This window comes from Prionailurus viverrinus, chromosome A1 (genome assembly GCF_022837055.1).
Source record: "Prionailurus viverrinus isolate Anna chromosome A1, UM_Priviv_1.0, whole genome shotgun sequence".
Classification (NCBI taxonomy): Eukaryota; Metazoa; Chordata; class Mammalia; order Carnivora; family Felidae; genus Prionailurus; species Prionailurus viverrinus.
The window spans coordinates 101,279,403-101,291,547 of NC_062561.1; positions in this window are offsets into that span (position 1 = coordinate 101,279,403).

Sequence of the window (12,145 nt, forward strand, 5' to 3'; positions counted from 1 at the left end):
CAGAATGGTCAGCGTGGGAAAGTGGATATCACATGTGGCACATCACTGCACCCCCAGACAGTGCTGAAAACCCATAACTCTACCTTCGAGCCTTGTGCATGTCCTGTCTCCATGAGATAAGTCACACATACGTTGAGAAGACAGTGTGAAGGCAGCATGCCGCACAGACCCAGGAGGCCTGCTTCCTCTGCCAGCTATTGGTATAGAAGTCCCATATATGGTTCCCACTGACTGCATGGTTGAGGGGCTATCATCTTTTTTGTCAGAAGAGAAGAAAACAGCCTCAAATTGGACCTTTCTATGCAACACATACCGTCTTCTTCATAGAGTTACCATTTTAATTTACCACGCCATTGTTGAACAAGTTGCCGTTGGGGGTGCGGCTAACAAACCCCCCATTTTCCTTTCCTAAGGAGTCCAGACACTGTCTTCTTTATTCCCTTTCTCCAGGGCGCAACTGTAGCTACGAAAATGTACTCTGAGCAGTCCGCTGACAGAACACTCTCACGGCCAAGAGTGGAATTTCTCAAAGCAGATAGAAGAATAAGAGTCTTGGAAATAATTTATTTGAAAATATGAAAGTCGCCCAAAGCATGAGATCATTCTTGGCCGCCTAAAAAAAAGAAACAGAATTGACCATTGTGCTCACAGTGTGCAAAACCGTACTCAGCTGAAGGTTGCAGGAAGAAATCAGCCCCAGAGAAATTTTTAAAAGAAGGAAAGGCAAGGAAAACCTGTCCAGTCCCCTGCCTCCGGCCTGCACGGATGCCCACAGGAGACGCAGCCATAGCTTACGCTGAAGCAAAGTAATTTCATTGTCATGAAACAGTTCTGGGCAAAGACGCATTGGAAAGGATGAGGTGAATTGAGAGGTAGAGGTTATCTGTGGATTTCAAGTGACTGTTTCACTCCTGTTCCACTTCATCATAAGTAATCATTAAGTGACATGAAAGTTAGGTAAAAATATCTAAAAGAGTGAGTAAGGAGAGTTGGCAGTTATACAATGACTTCTCTTGGTTTATGAAATGGTTTGGAAACCAGGTACGGCCTTAGACTTCACGTAGTGTAAAGGTCCAACACGGCTATTACCATCTGATAATAAAATTGTAGAACGTCTCTCTCCTTTACAGCTAATGTGGGCTCTACTTACAAGAAGAAAAAAAAAAAAGAAAAAGAAACAGTATCGTTTTCCATGAGGAACCTGGCTTCCATTCATGGCAGACATCCAAGGAACAGAGCCTCTTGGTTTGAGCTTCTTACATTATGTAAGGAAATTCACAGACAGAAGAGTATGCACTAAGTCTCTGGGGGCTGAGACCAAACTAAGGATTTTTAAACTTATTTGTGTCATTGAAATCTTTTTGAAGATTTAAGAAAAGAGATTTGCTTTCTCTTTTTAAGTCCTTGGGAGAAAGAGACCAATTTGGACCCCAATGTGCTCCTGGAGCCATGACCTTGACAAGTAAGCCCAACATTGCTGAGTGTCAGATTTTTTTTTTTTATATGTACCTGCCTGCCCTACCTCACTTAACAGGAAATAAATTCTATACCAGAAATAAAATCCCTTTGGCTCTTTGAAAAGCAAGAAGCCACGGAAGAAAGACTTTTTGGATAATTTCCTCTACTTCAATGGGCTCAGATCCAGGAGACAGAGGCAAAAACTGCCATCCCCCTCACCCCCCAGGTTGTGCGTTCGCTCACATTCACTACCCAAGACTTCCCGTTTTGATTGTTCCCCTTGATCGGAAAATGTAGAGCGCAAATGTGTGTTCTTAGATGCAGGAAAAATAAACATCCACGGGCTTCAGAAACACGCATGAGGAGCCTTCAGCTTGCATGATTCACTATAGCTTTTGACACTCTTCACAAATCAAGTCTGATTGGGTTTCTCATTGAAGCGATCTGACAGCCTAACCAGGAGGCCTCCTGGGGTTGTTCCTTCTCCTTTCTTTTTTTCTTAGTAATAGATAAAAACAAGCCCAGAAAATAGTCAGTTTGAAAGTGGTAGTATCCAAACTTAGTTTTCTTTTTTATTTATTGTCATGCAATTGCTTCTTTAACCCACTCTATCGATCTTGAGTGGAAGGCAGGGGTGTTGGATGGGAGAGGAGCATTGCTCAGAGTCAGGCCTCTGTGGTTCAGTCCTGAGGGAAAGAAATAAATAGTCCCAACCTAGAAGTTGGAGGGGAGGGGGGGGGAAGAAAACCCAGAAGATTGACTGGTTTGCAAGGGATCCCAGTGGATTCCTGCTTACACCAGAGCATCATTTAAGCCTATGTTCTTCCATCTACCTTGTTTGCAGTAAATAGCTGCCCATTATATCAGGTCAGGCAAGTGCCGGGGCGTCACAGCTCAGTGGCCGTGATCTGCCCGCCAAGCAGCAAGAAAGGTCCCCCAGAGGGCAAACGCGTGTGTCAAGTTCTGGAGCCGTCAAGGTTCTAAGCGACAGCTTATCTTGAGGGTGTAAAACATGCAAGCTGTCCCTGCTTGTTTCTGCCTCCTCCCTGCCTCCCCACCCCACCTCTCCCGCTCCTCCCTTGTCCCTTCCCCCATTATACCGCTGCCCCCCCACACACACACCCCCAGCCCCCAATCCCCAGTCTTTTTCCCTCTTGACACTCTGCTTGAAAGAAGACAGATGCTGGAGCAGTTTTCCTTCAGTTGGCTCTAATTCCGTGAGGTGCAATCCACCAAATGCAACTCTGTCCATCTTTTGAAAAGGCTAAGGTCCTGAGGCAGCCCCATTTATTATTTGTCTTGACACGAACACAAATATTTTCAGATGGGTTGGAGTCTGTCACTTTACTATCCTTATGTTCTTTACCCTCAATAAATAACACACATTAAAGTTCTTAAAGGCAAACAAAGAACTGTATCCAGGGTACCATTTGTCCTGCAGTTGCCATGTTTAATTGAACATTTTATAGCACTCTAATGCCATGTCAGGTTCTTAATGTGACATGTGTTCCACTCTTACATTATCAGGGGCTAAGAACATCACAGAATCTTCCTTGGATTCGTGTGCCTGAGAAGCAAGATTTATCCTGTGCAGTTCACTGAATCATTTATGAGTTGCCTTATCTCACCTAGGCAATTTTATAACTCATAAATGGCCCCTCTGGTCTGCTGTCTGGATTTTGTTTACTGTAAAATCCCAAAATAGTATGACTATTTTCAAGATACTGAGCTAAATTTCACTGCCGTATAGAATTACTCTGTACCTGTCCTTTGCCACTTATTGGTCCCAGATAAGAGATGAACTGATGGAAAGTTGGGGGTACAAATGTCTAGCACTTTGGGGTCTGCGGTCCTGTGGTGCAAAGGTAAGAGCGGGTGTGTGTTAAGCCTCATAAAGCAATTATGGTGTTAAGCAATTACCTCTAGAAAATCTACTCTAGTCAGAGCTGAACGGTGACAGGACCTTTCTCTAGTTGCTTACTTTCTGACGCAAATCAGCCGTGCCTCAGGAAGATGCACACGCCAACGTTACAAAAGTATAGGATGCTGGGTAAACCAGTAAGAGATTCACCATGTTTTACAAAGAGGGGTCACTCTAAAGGGGGTCGTAAAAGAATCGTGGGGAGTTGTGTTTTGTTGTGTCATTTGCATTGAGGAAAAACTTCGCCAAGTAGATGGATGGGCACTGAGTCTTTAAATTGAGAGAACCTGCTCCTTGCATTACGAAATCCTTGTGGTAGACACAGTTCCTGGCTCTGCAGGTTGTCAGCCTCATGGCAACATTCCATCCCAGCAGAGACACGAACACTGTAATTTAAACATAGTTCAGGGGCGCCTGGGTGGCTCAGTCGGTTAAGCGTCCGACTTCAGCTCAGGTCATAATCTCACGGTTCGTGAGTTCGAGCCCCGTGTCGGGCTCTGTGCTGACAACTCGGAGCCTGGAGCCTGCTTCGGATTCTCTGTCTCCCTCTCTCTCTGCCCCTCCCCCGGTCATGCTCTGTCTCTCTCTTGTCACAAAAATAAATAAAAACGTTAAAAAAAAATTTAAACATAGTTCAGAGATGGCTTCTCCAGACACTGTGGTTTGCACTAGCTGTCGTGTCACAGTTTCCCCGGAATGTTGGGACTTTTTCTATGTATTTCTGGCAATAAACGCAAGTGGGTATGTATTTCTCACGTCTAATTTATATCAGGGGTTCTGTGTTAACTTTCACCAAAGCTCCGCATAATGCATAGAATATATGGGATAGCCTTTGCTTTCAGGCGAAAGCACATATTTCTTTTCCCCCAAATTCCATTTACAATGCATTCATAAGCCAACATTGGGAAAGGGTTTGTTAGTGTTTTCCATGGGAGGCAGTGCAGCACAGTGAATTGGATCTGCGTTTCATAGCTGTCTCTTGTCATTTCCCTCTGGGGTCTCAGTTTACTCATCTATAAAATGGAAAGAAAGAGATTTCTATTGTAAGCCTGTTAAGAAGATTAAATATTAAGCGTATGATCCAGCGCCTAGAACATTCATAAGCACTAAATAAATGCCCGCTATCATTTTTGTTGTTGTCATTATTACCAGATTCATGCAAGTTCAGTTTGTGAAACCCCAGAAGAGACTCTGTATAAAACTTGGCAGACATTTTATCACTGTCTCTTTATTTCTTTAAAAAAATTTTTTTAATGTTTATTATTTTTGAGAGAGAGAGACAGAGAGCAAACAGGGAAGGAGCAGCGAGAGAGGGAGACACAGAATCGGAAGCAGGCTCCAGGCTCTGAGCTGTCAGCACAGAGCCCGATGCGGGGCTCGAACTCACAGGCCGCGAGATCAGGACCTGAGCTGTAGTTGGCCGCCCAACGGAATGAGCCACCCAGGAGCCCCTACTGTCTCTTTCTTTAACTTTCCATCACAAGTCATGGTAGTGGCAGGGATAGGGTGGGTCAGTCAACTGTATTATTTTTTAATTCCCACAAATACATATTGAGAGCCTACCAGGTACAGGCGTTATGAGAAATGAGAAGAATGACGGCAGATATTCCAGCTAAATAGTCATGAGGTTTATAGTTACAGCTGGAAACTCCAGTCTTTGAGCTCGTATGAAACCTCCAGAGACGTTTCCTAGGTGGGTGGGGAAAATCTGGATTCTATCCACCTACAGCGTACCTCTCATGGGAAATCCACTAAATCTAATGATTCAGACTTTTTGGTCCAAAAACTCATTCTGTTTTTATAGATCTCTTTAAGTGTCTTCACACAAAAAACAATGTCTCTTTTTTTGACTGAGTTCATCCTAAAGGACAACTGACAGACCCATTCTTATCCCTCCATCCTTCCAGTCCTCGTAGAAACCTGTTATTAAAAGATTTTTTACAGATGGGCAATTCGTATCAAGCCTATAATATATCTTTCCATTTTCCCTAGGATGCAAATGTGAGAAACATCAAAGAAATTCAATTATAAAAACCTATTTTCATTCAGTTAAGGACAGGAAAATTTATTATGGGTTGCTGTCTGCCATGTTTCACATGGGCATAAATGAATCCAATTTCAATCAAGGTTCCAACTCTGTCCGAATAGGTTTTGACTGGACTGAACACAGGCCTCTTGGCTTGAGAAGATGTAATTCTACAATGATACTTACGGAATGAGGATATTACAAAACTAAGGTAGGTTCCTAGACACATCTTGGATTTGGCATTGGAGATAGATAGATATATATATATATATATATATTTTTTTTTTTTTAAATAAGGAACATAGGAGATAGGACCATCATAATTTTGATGGGTGGCTTTTGTTTCACTGGAACAACCTAGAAAGCAAGCCAGAGCACAGGCTGAGGAGAAAAGAGTGGGAACATGCCCACTGTGACCCTTCTGGCATCCATTTATTCCTCAAAGACTTATGCATGGTTTCTCTGCCTCAAGGCAGAGCTATGCTCAAGTGCCTAGGTATGTAGGGGCCTTGCCTTCTTTGTAATATCCTGGATTATATATCCTCTCTCTAAAAAGCTTCCCTCCACTCCATGCTCACTTATGACAGAAAATCTCATGAGAGAGTTGTGCTTTTTCTTTCAGCCATAGGATGTGAGTAAAGTGTCAAAGGGGAACTGCTCCAAGTGAAGTACAAAGCCAGGTTACCACAGCACCCCCGTATCCCAGGTGGCAAAGTGGAGTCTCCCGCTGGATACGACATATTAGTAAAATGTCTTGTAAAATAACTTGGCATTAATTTCATATCAATTCAAACCCTGCAGCTCACGTATATATCCAATTCCACTCCTTTGTATATACCATAGAGACATTGTTGCCTATGTGCACCCAAAGAACTATACATCTTAGCCCTGTTTGTAAAAACAAAATGCCCCAAGTGTCTACTAACAGGAGAAGGAATAAATTAAATTGTAGTATTTTCCCACCATAAATTACAAAGCAGTGAAACTGAATAAATCATATCTTCATGCAATCGCAATATTAAAAATGTACTGAGGTGTGAGACGCCTGGGTGGATCAGTCAATAAGCGTCCAACTCCAGCTCAGGTCATGATCTCACAATTGGTGGGTTCGAGCCCCATGTCGGACTCTGTGCTGACAGCTCAGAGCCTGGCGCCTGCTTCGGATTCTGTGGCTCCCTTGCTCTCTGCCCCACCCCCCCCCACTTGTGTGTGTGCATGCATGCGCGCTCGCTCTCTCTCTCTCAAAAATAAACATTAAAAAGGGTAGTGAGGTATGAAAAAACAAGTCACACATATATATAGTATATATATTATATATATGTACGTATGTATAAATATAGTGATGCTATTTTTATAAAGCTCGAAATCATGCAAAAATTAAATCTGAGGAAGTATTTACCTTCAGGAATTGGCATCAGTGCAAGAAAGGGTACCTAAGTAGTAACAACTGTGTCTTAGCAACTTTTGTGGTCCTAAATTGAGTAGTAGATATACTAGTGGTCATTTTATTACTATACCTTATGGATTACATATATCCTTCTGTATGTATGAATCATCACATGAAAAAAAAATCCCATTAAAAAAATCTTACCTAAAACAAATGGTCACTGGACTTCAGACTAAACGGCAAATACGTAGACCTCATCCTGATAGATAATTTCTGAGCTCCTGACAATGGAAAGATGGGTGAGCCCTTTTTCAGAGTTTATCTGGAAGTCTTGCCTTAAATTTGCCAATGTTATTTATAGGCCTTATTCACATCTATCATGGCTCATAAATGAACTTCTAAGAGTCACATTTACTTGATAAAGCTTCCAGGAACTCTCTAAAATTGTCATGCTTAAAATACCAAATGCAATTGTACATATTCCCATTTGGGATCTCAGCAGCATGACCTTCTTCCTCCCAAGGGATTTCACAGAGCTTTGCATGCAGACTCAGAGACCAAGAAAGAAATCCTAGTAACGGTCCTACGATTTACATGCTGATGAATCTCCAGAGTAGCGTGCTTTTTGAAAAATCCTTGCTGGGGCACCTGGGTGGCTCAGTTGCTTAAACATCCAACTGTGGCTCAGGTCATGATCTTGTAGTTTGTGGGTTTGAGCCCCATGTGGGGCTCTGTGCTGACAGCTCAGAGCCTGGAGCCTGCTTCGGATTCTGTGTCTCCCTCTCTCTGCCCCTTCCCCGCGCATGCTCTGTCTCTATCAAAAATAAGTAAATATTTAAGAAAGAAAGAGAAAGAGAGAAGGAAAGAAAGATCTTCGCTATTTTCTTCTACTTCAGAATAGGGTACTATAACCTATCTTCATTTGTCTCAGTGAGACAGGAAGAATGTAGAGGTTTTATGTTTCACAATTTTGAACCCTGAAAAAAGGTGCTACTCAAAATCATGGGGGATTGTACTAATGAGTGTATCTTCATTCCTCATATGTATAGTTGAAAGATATAAACATTTAAAAGTTAAAAACAGGGAAAGAGAAATACGGGTTAGCCCTTCTTAATTATTCTGCAGCTGATCTCATAGCAGAAAATGTTTTATTCCTTTAGTCTGAAATTTGGGAATTGTTTTCATTACATTATCCAAAGAAATGCCAAAATGGAAAGAAAATGTTAAGGTCAGAGTTCTGAAAAACATCTTACAATTTCCTGATGGAACCCTATGATGGCAACGGCAGTCATTTTCACCCAGTGATTAGGAAATGCCATTATGAGAGAAATTATTAGTTATAAAACCACAGCAAAATACGTTGACCTAATGGCGATTCCTCAAAGGTAAGTCAAAATGTTCCACAAGCTTCTCTTATTGATTGTTGTTCCCTTGTGCACCTCTGGGAACAGAACAGCAAAGAAATGTTTTGATTGGAGCAAGATGACCTTTTCTATGGAAGCGTTTTAATGCTGTGATATGCTGAGATAAAAGGGGGGAGAAACCTTATTATTTTGTAACCCATGGGGAAATGGGCATTTTTACACTTTTCTTCAAAATCAGGGCTCTGGTGAAATTTCTCGAGGCTGGCTCTGCAATGCTATGTTCTTGATTGTGAGACTTAATGTCATTGCATAACCAGTGAAGGAGCAGATGCCAACACTCATGGGCCCGGATGTGTGTGCTTCTTTGTGGATGCACAGAAGGGGAAGCATGAACTCGGGGACAGTAATGAGAGGTGCCAGCCCAGATGTGCCCGCCACCATGCCCTGTCCTTGCGATTACATTATCTTACTTCCCCCCAACACCCTCACGTGACCACAGTTAGCCTTACTTTACAGCTGAGAATTCTAAGGTCCAGACCAGTCAGTAAGTTGCCTGAGGTCACACAGCAAGGGGGTGGCATTCTCACTCTCTGCCTTGAGCAGGGTTTCCATCAACGAGAATTACGGATGGGTCATCAGAGGATCTGTGGCTTATCTTCAGAGAAAGTTGTCAAATTTGACATGTATCTACTATGAATAATTGCTGAGTGGCCCCTTCAAGAAAGTAAGCCCCCTTTTCTAAGTGAAACCATTTGCCATGGCAAAAACAAAAGAGAAGATGTGGACTCAGGGTTATTCTATCAGCATGGTTCTGCTTGAAATCAGCACGTTGGTCCAAATCTCACTTTCTCTTTGCCTGTGTAGGGATTTTGTCTTCTTTTAGGATGAGAAGCATTTCTTAATGTTAGCCATTGTCTCTCTTTATCAACATTTTGCTTTAGAAGATCTCCACGTTTAGATCAAACAAATGGGAGCGCAAAAAATGTGGCAAATCGTTCCAGAAACACAAATATTTAATTTATAACCTGAGTCTACTCGAGCCTGCCATCTTCGTGAACAATTCACCGACTATTGCTATTTGGGGTTGACAGTCAGCATGAATCAAGAGAGACCATACAGTTAAGGACATGCTGTTCTAATTTTCCCAATTAAAGAACATATCCTTGAGAATAGACTTTCAAATCCACAGACATCAAGAAATGGTTTAGTAACCCACCTGTGTAGACCTACAGAAATGAATGAGAAAAAAAAGACACCATGTACCTGAAGGGTAGCAAATAAATACTTCTCAGCGTTCTTCAAGTATAAGTCTAATCAAAGAACCAAATATTAGTACATCGCAGGGGTAAAGAGCATAGACTATGGAGCCAGACTCCCTGGGTTCAGATCTCCTCTCTGCTGTCCCTTACCCTCAAGACCTTAGGTAATAGTTGAACTTGTTATGCCTCAGTTTTCTCTTCTGTAAAATGGGGAAAATAATATTTCCTACCTTCTAGGCTTATTGTGAAGATACATAATTTAATCCACCCCTAAGTCTTTCCGTAGCACTTAAGTGCTGCATACTGGTTTTACTATTATTTTTTTTTTATTTAAAAAAAATTTTTTTAACGTTTATTTATTTTTGGGACAGAGAGAGACAGAGCATGAACGGGGGAGGGGCAGAGAAAGAGGGAGACACAGAATCGGAAGCAGGCTTCAGGCTCTGAGCCATCAGCCCAGAGCCCGACGCGGGGCTCGAACTCACAAACCGTGAGATCGTGACCTGAGCCGAAGTCGGACGCTCAACCAACTGAGCCACCTAGGCGCCCCTTACTATTATTAATAAGGCATCCACACATGCTGTATGTGGAGAAAGAGAACCATGGAACAGAGTTTTTTTAGTGACGTGGCAACTATGAAGATATCTGTACACAAAGCTTCTATTCATCATGGTCTAATAAAGGCATATGGGGTCAATAATGGAGAAAAACATAAAATGAAGTTTGCCCTTTAGTATTCCCAGTTTTATGGTCTCCACTCCCCTGCTTTTGCTATGCTTTTACCTTATTTTAAGAGGCCAGTATTTTCTGTAACCTCACAGTAACGTGCTAGATCATTTAGTCTACCGATATTCACCGAGTGCCTGCCATGTGCAAAGCAGGTTGTAGATACAGGACACAGTGGTGACTAAGATAATAAAAGTCTTGCTCCCCTGGAAGTTAATTGAAAATGCATATGGGGAGGGAGGGGCAGGAGGAGAAATAATAGGCCAAGGAGATGGTCATAGATCGTGACAGGTTTTAAGAGGAAAATGACGAAATGAAGAGTAAAGGAGGGCAGGGTAGACGACTTTAGTTGATAAGTCTCTCTGAGTAAGTAATGTTGAAACTGGAATCTGAAAAAAAACACAGCCGTTCAAAGACCTCAGGAAGCATCAAGTGCCAAAGCTCTAGGCCAAGAAATAGCTGGTACTTTGAGGATCCACAAGTATACTGTGGGGGGAAGTATGAGGCAAGATGAGGCTGGATGGAGTGGCGCCATTTTTTTTTTGTAGGTCCATGTAGTTCAGGGTCATGAGTTTGATTATTAACTTTTACTCTCACTGGAGTAAGAGGCCGTTGGAGTGCTTTATGTGGGGAGGTGATGCAATATGAGTTATATTTTTGTAAGGATTTTTGCTGTTCTGAGTAAATAACTTTTTTTTTTAAGTCTAAATGAGTTTTAGCATCAACATTACTGCATTTGCATTTGTCTTAGCCCAAACTCTTTTGAAGGGAATTTCTGGCTTCAGAAAGCTGCTGTTGGCATAAGTTTTGCTCCTGAATTTGCTCCCTGGGAACAAACACAAGTGAATTCCTTTGGGTTCCTTGATGGATGAAGTTTTCCTCCCTTGGGGAATGTGTACTTCCCAGGGAAGAAGGTGGGGCAGTCTCCTAGGTTTGGTTTCTTGGGCTCATTCCTAGACACTGAGGGCAGTGGAGTGGAACCAGACTAGAATATTCTCTTAGCTGCAGGATCCAAATGGTCAGTCCCAGTGACCACCCCCTTTTGCCTAGACCACCACAGAGCCTTTTCTTTTTCCTTCTTGCTTCAGCCTCTGGTTCTGGCCAGTGCTGAGGATGAGAATTTCCCCTCCCCTCTCTCCTTCCCATACCCTCTGTAAACAGTGCACAGTGGTTGGTATACAGCCCTTCATTCCCCAGCACCCAGGCAGGCTGGCCATGTTCAGCTCTTGGCCTCATTGTGCAAAGGAAGAAACATATGCTGCTCTCAGGTCCTTCTGACAGAGGTAGAGGTGACACCCATCAACAGAGCTTGCTGCTCTGTGGTGCATTTATCATGTGTCATTTAAAGGGAGAAATGTTCTGAATGCTAACACAATTGTGCCTAAAAAAAGAGCCCATTGCAAAATGAGTAGATGACCCCTTCCAGGAGAAAACATGAAGACAGGTCAGAAGAGAAGGGACATGTTGGCATGGGCAGCCAGCAGGGAAAATGGTAGTAATAGTAACAGGCAAAGTTATTGGAGCACTCAGTCAGTGGCAAGCACAATTATACATATATTATTGCATGAATATTCACAAGGAACCTATGAAGTAAGTACTATCCCTCCTATTTTATAAATAAAGAAACCAAGGCTAAGAGAAGTTGGCCAAGGTCACACAGCTTTTAACAAAAGTCAGGGGTCGTGCCCAGACAGTTTGTCCTCAAAGGCTATATTCTTCCTCCATTTTCTTTTTAAAGTATGAAGTCTTACACCTAAGAAATAATAATGTTTGTAGAAGAAGAAAACCTAGAAGAAATACCAGAAGGATATGATAGTTTTGAGCAGAACTGCATCCTACTCAACTGTGCACCATCATTTCCTACCATACTACGTGTTGAATTTGCCTGTACACTACTTATGACATACCAAAAATGCTTGTTGCAAGGACAGCAAAAGATGATTTTCTTTTTTTTTTTTAATTTTTTTTTCAACGTTTTTTTATTTATTTTGGGACAGAGAGAGA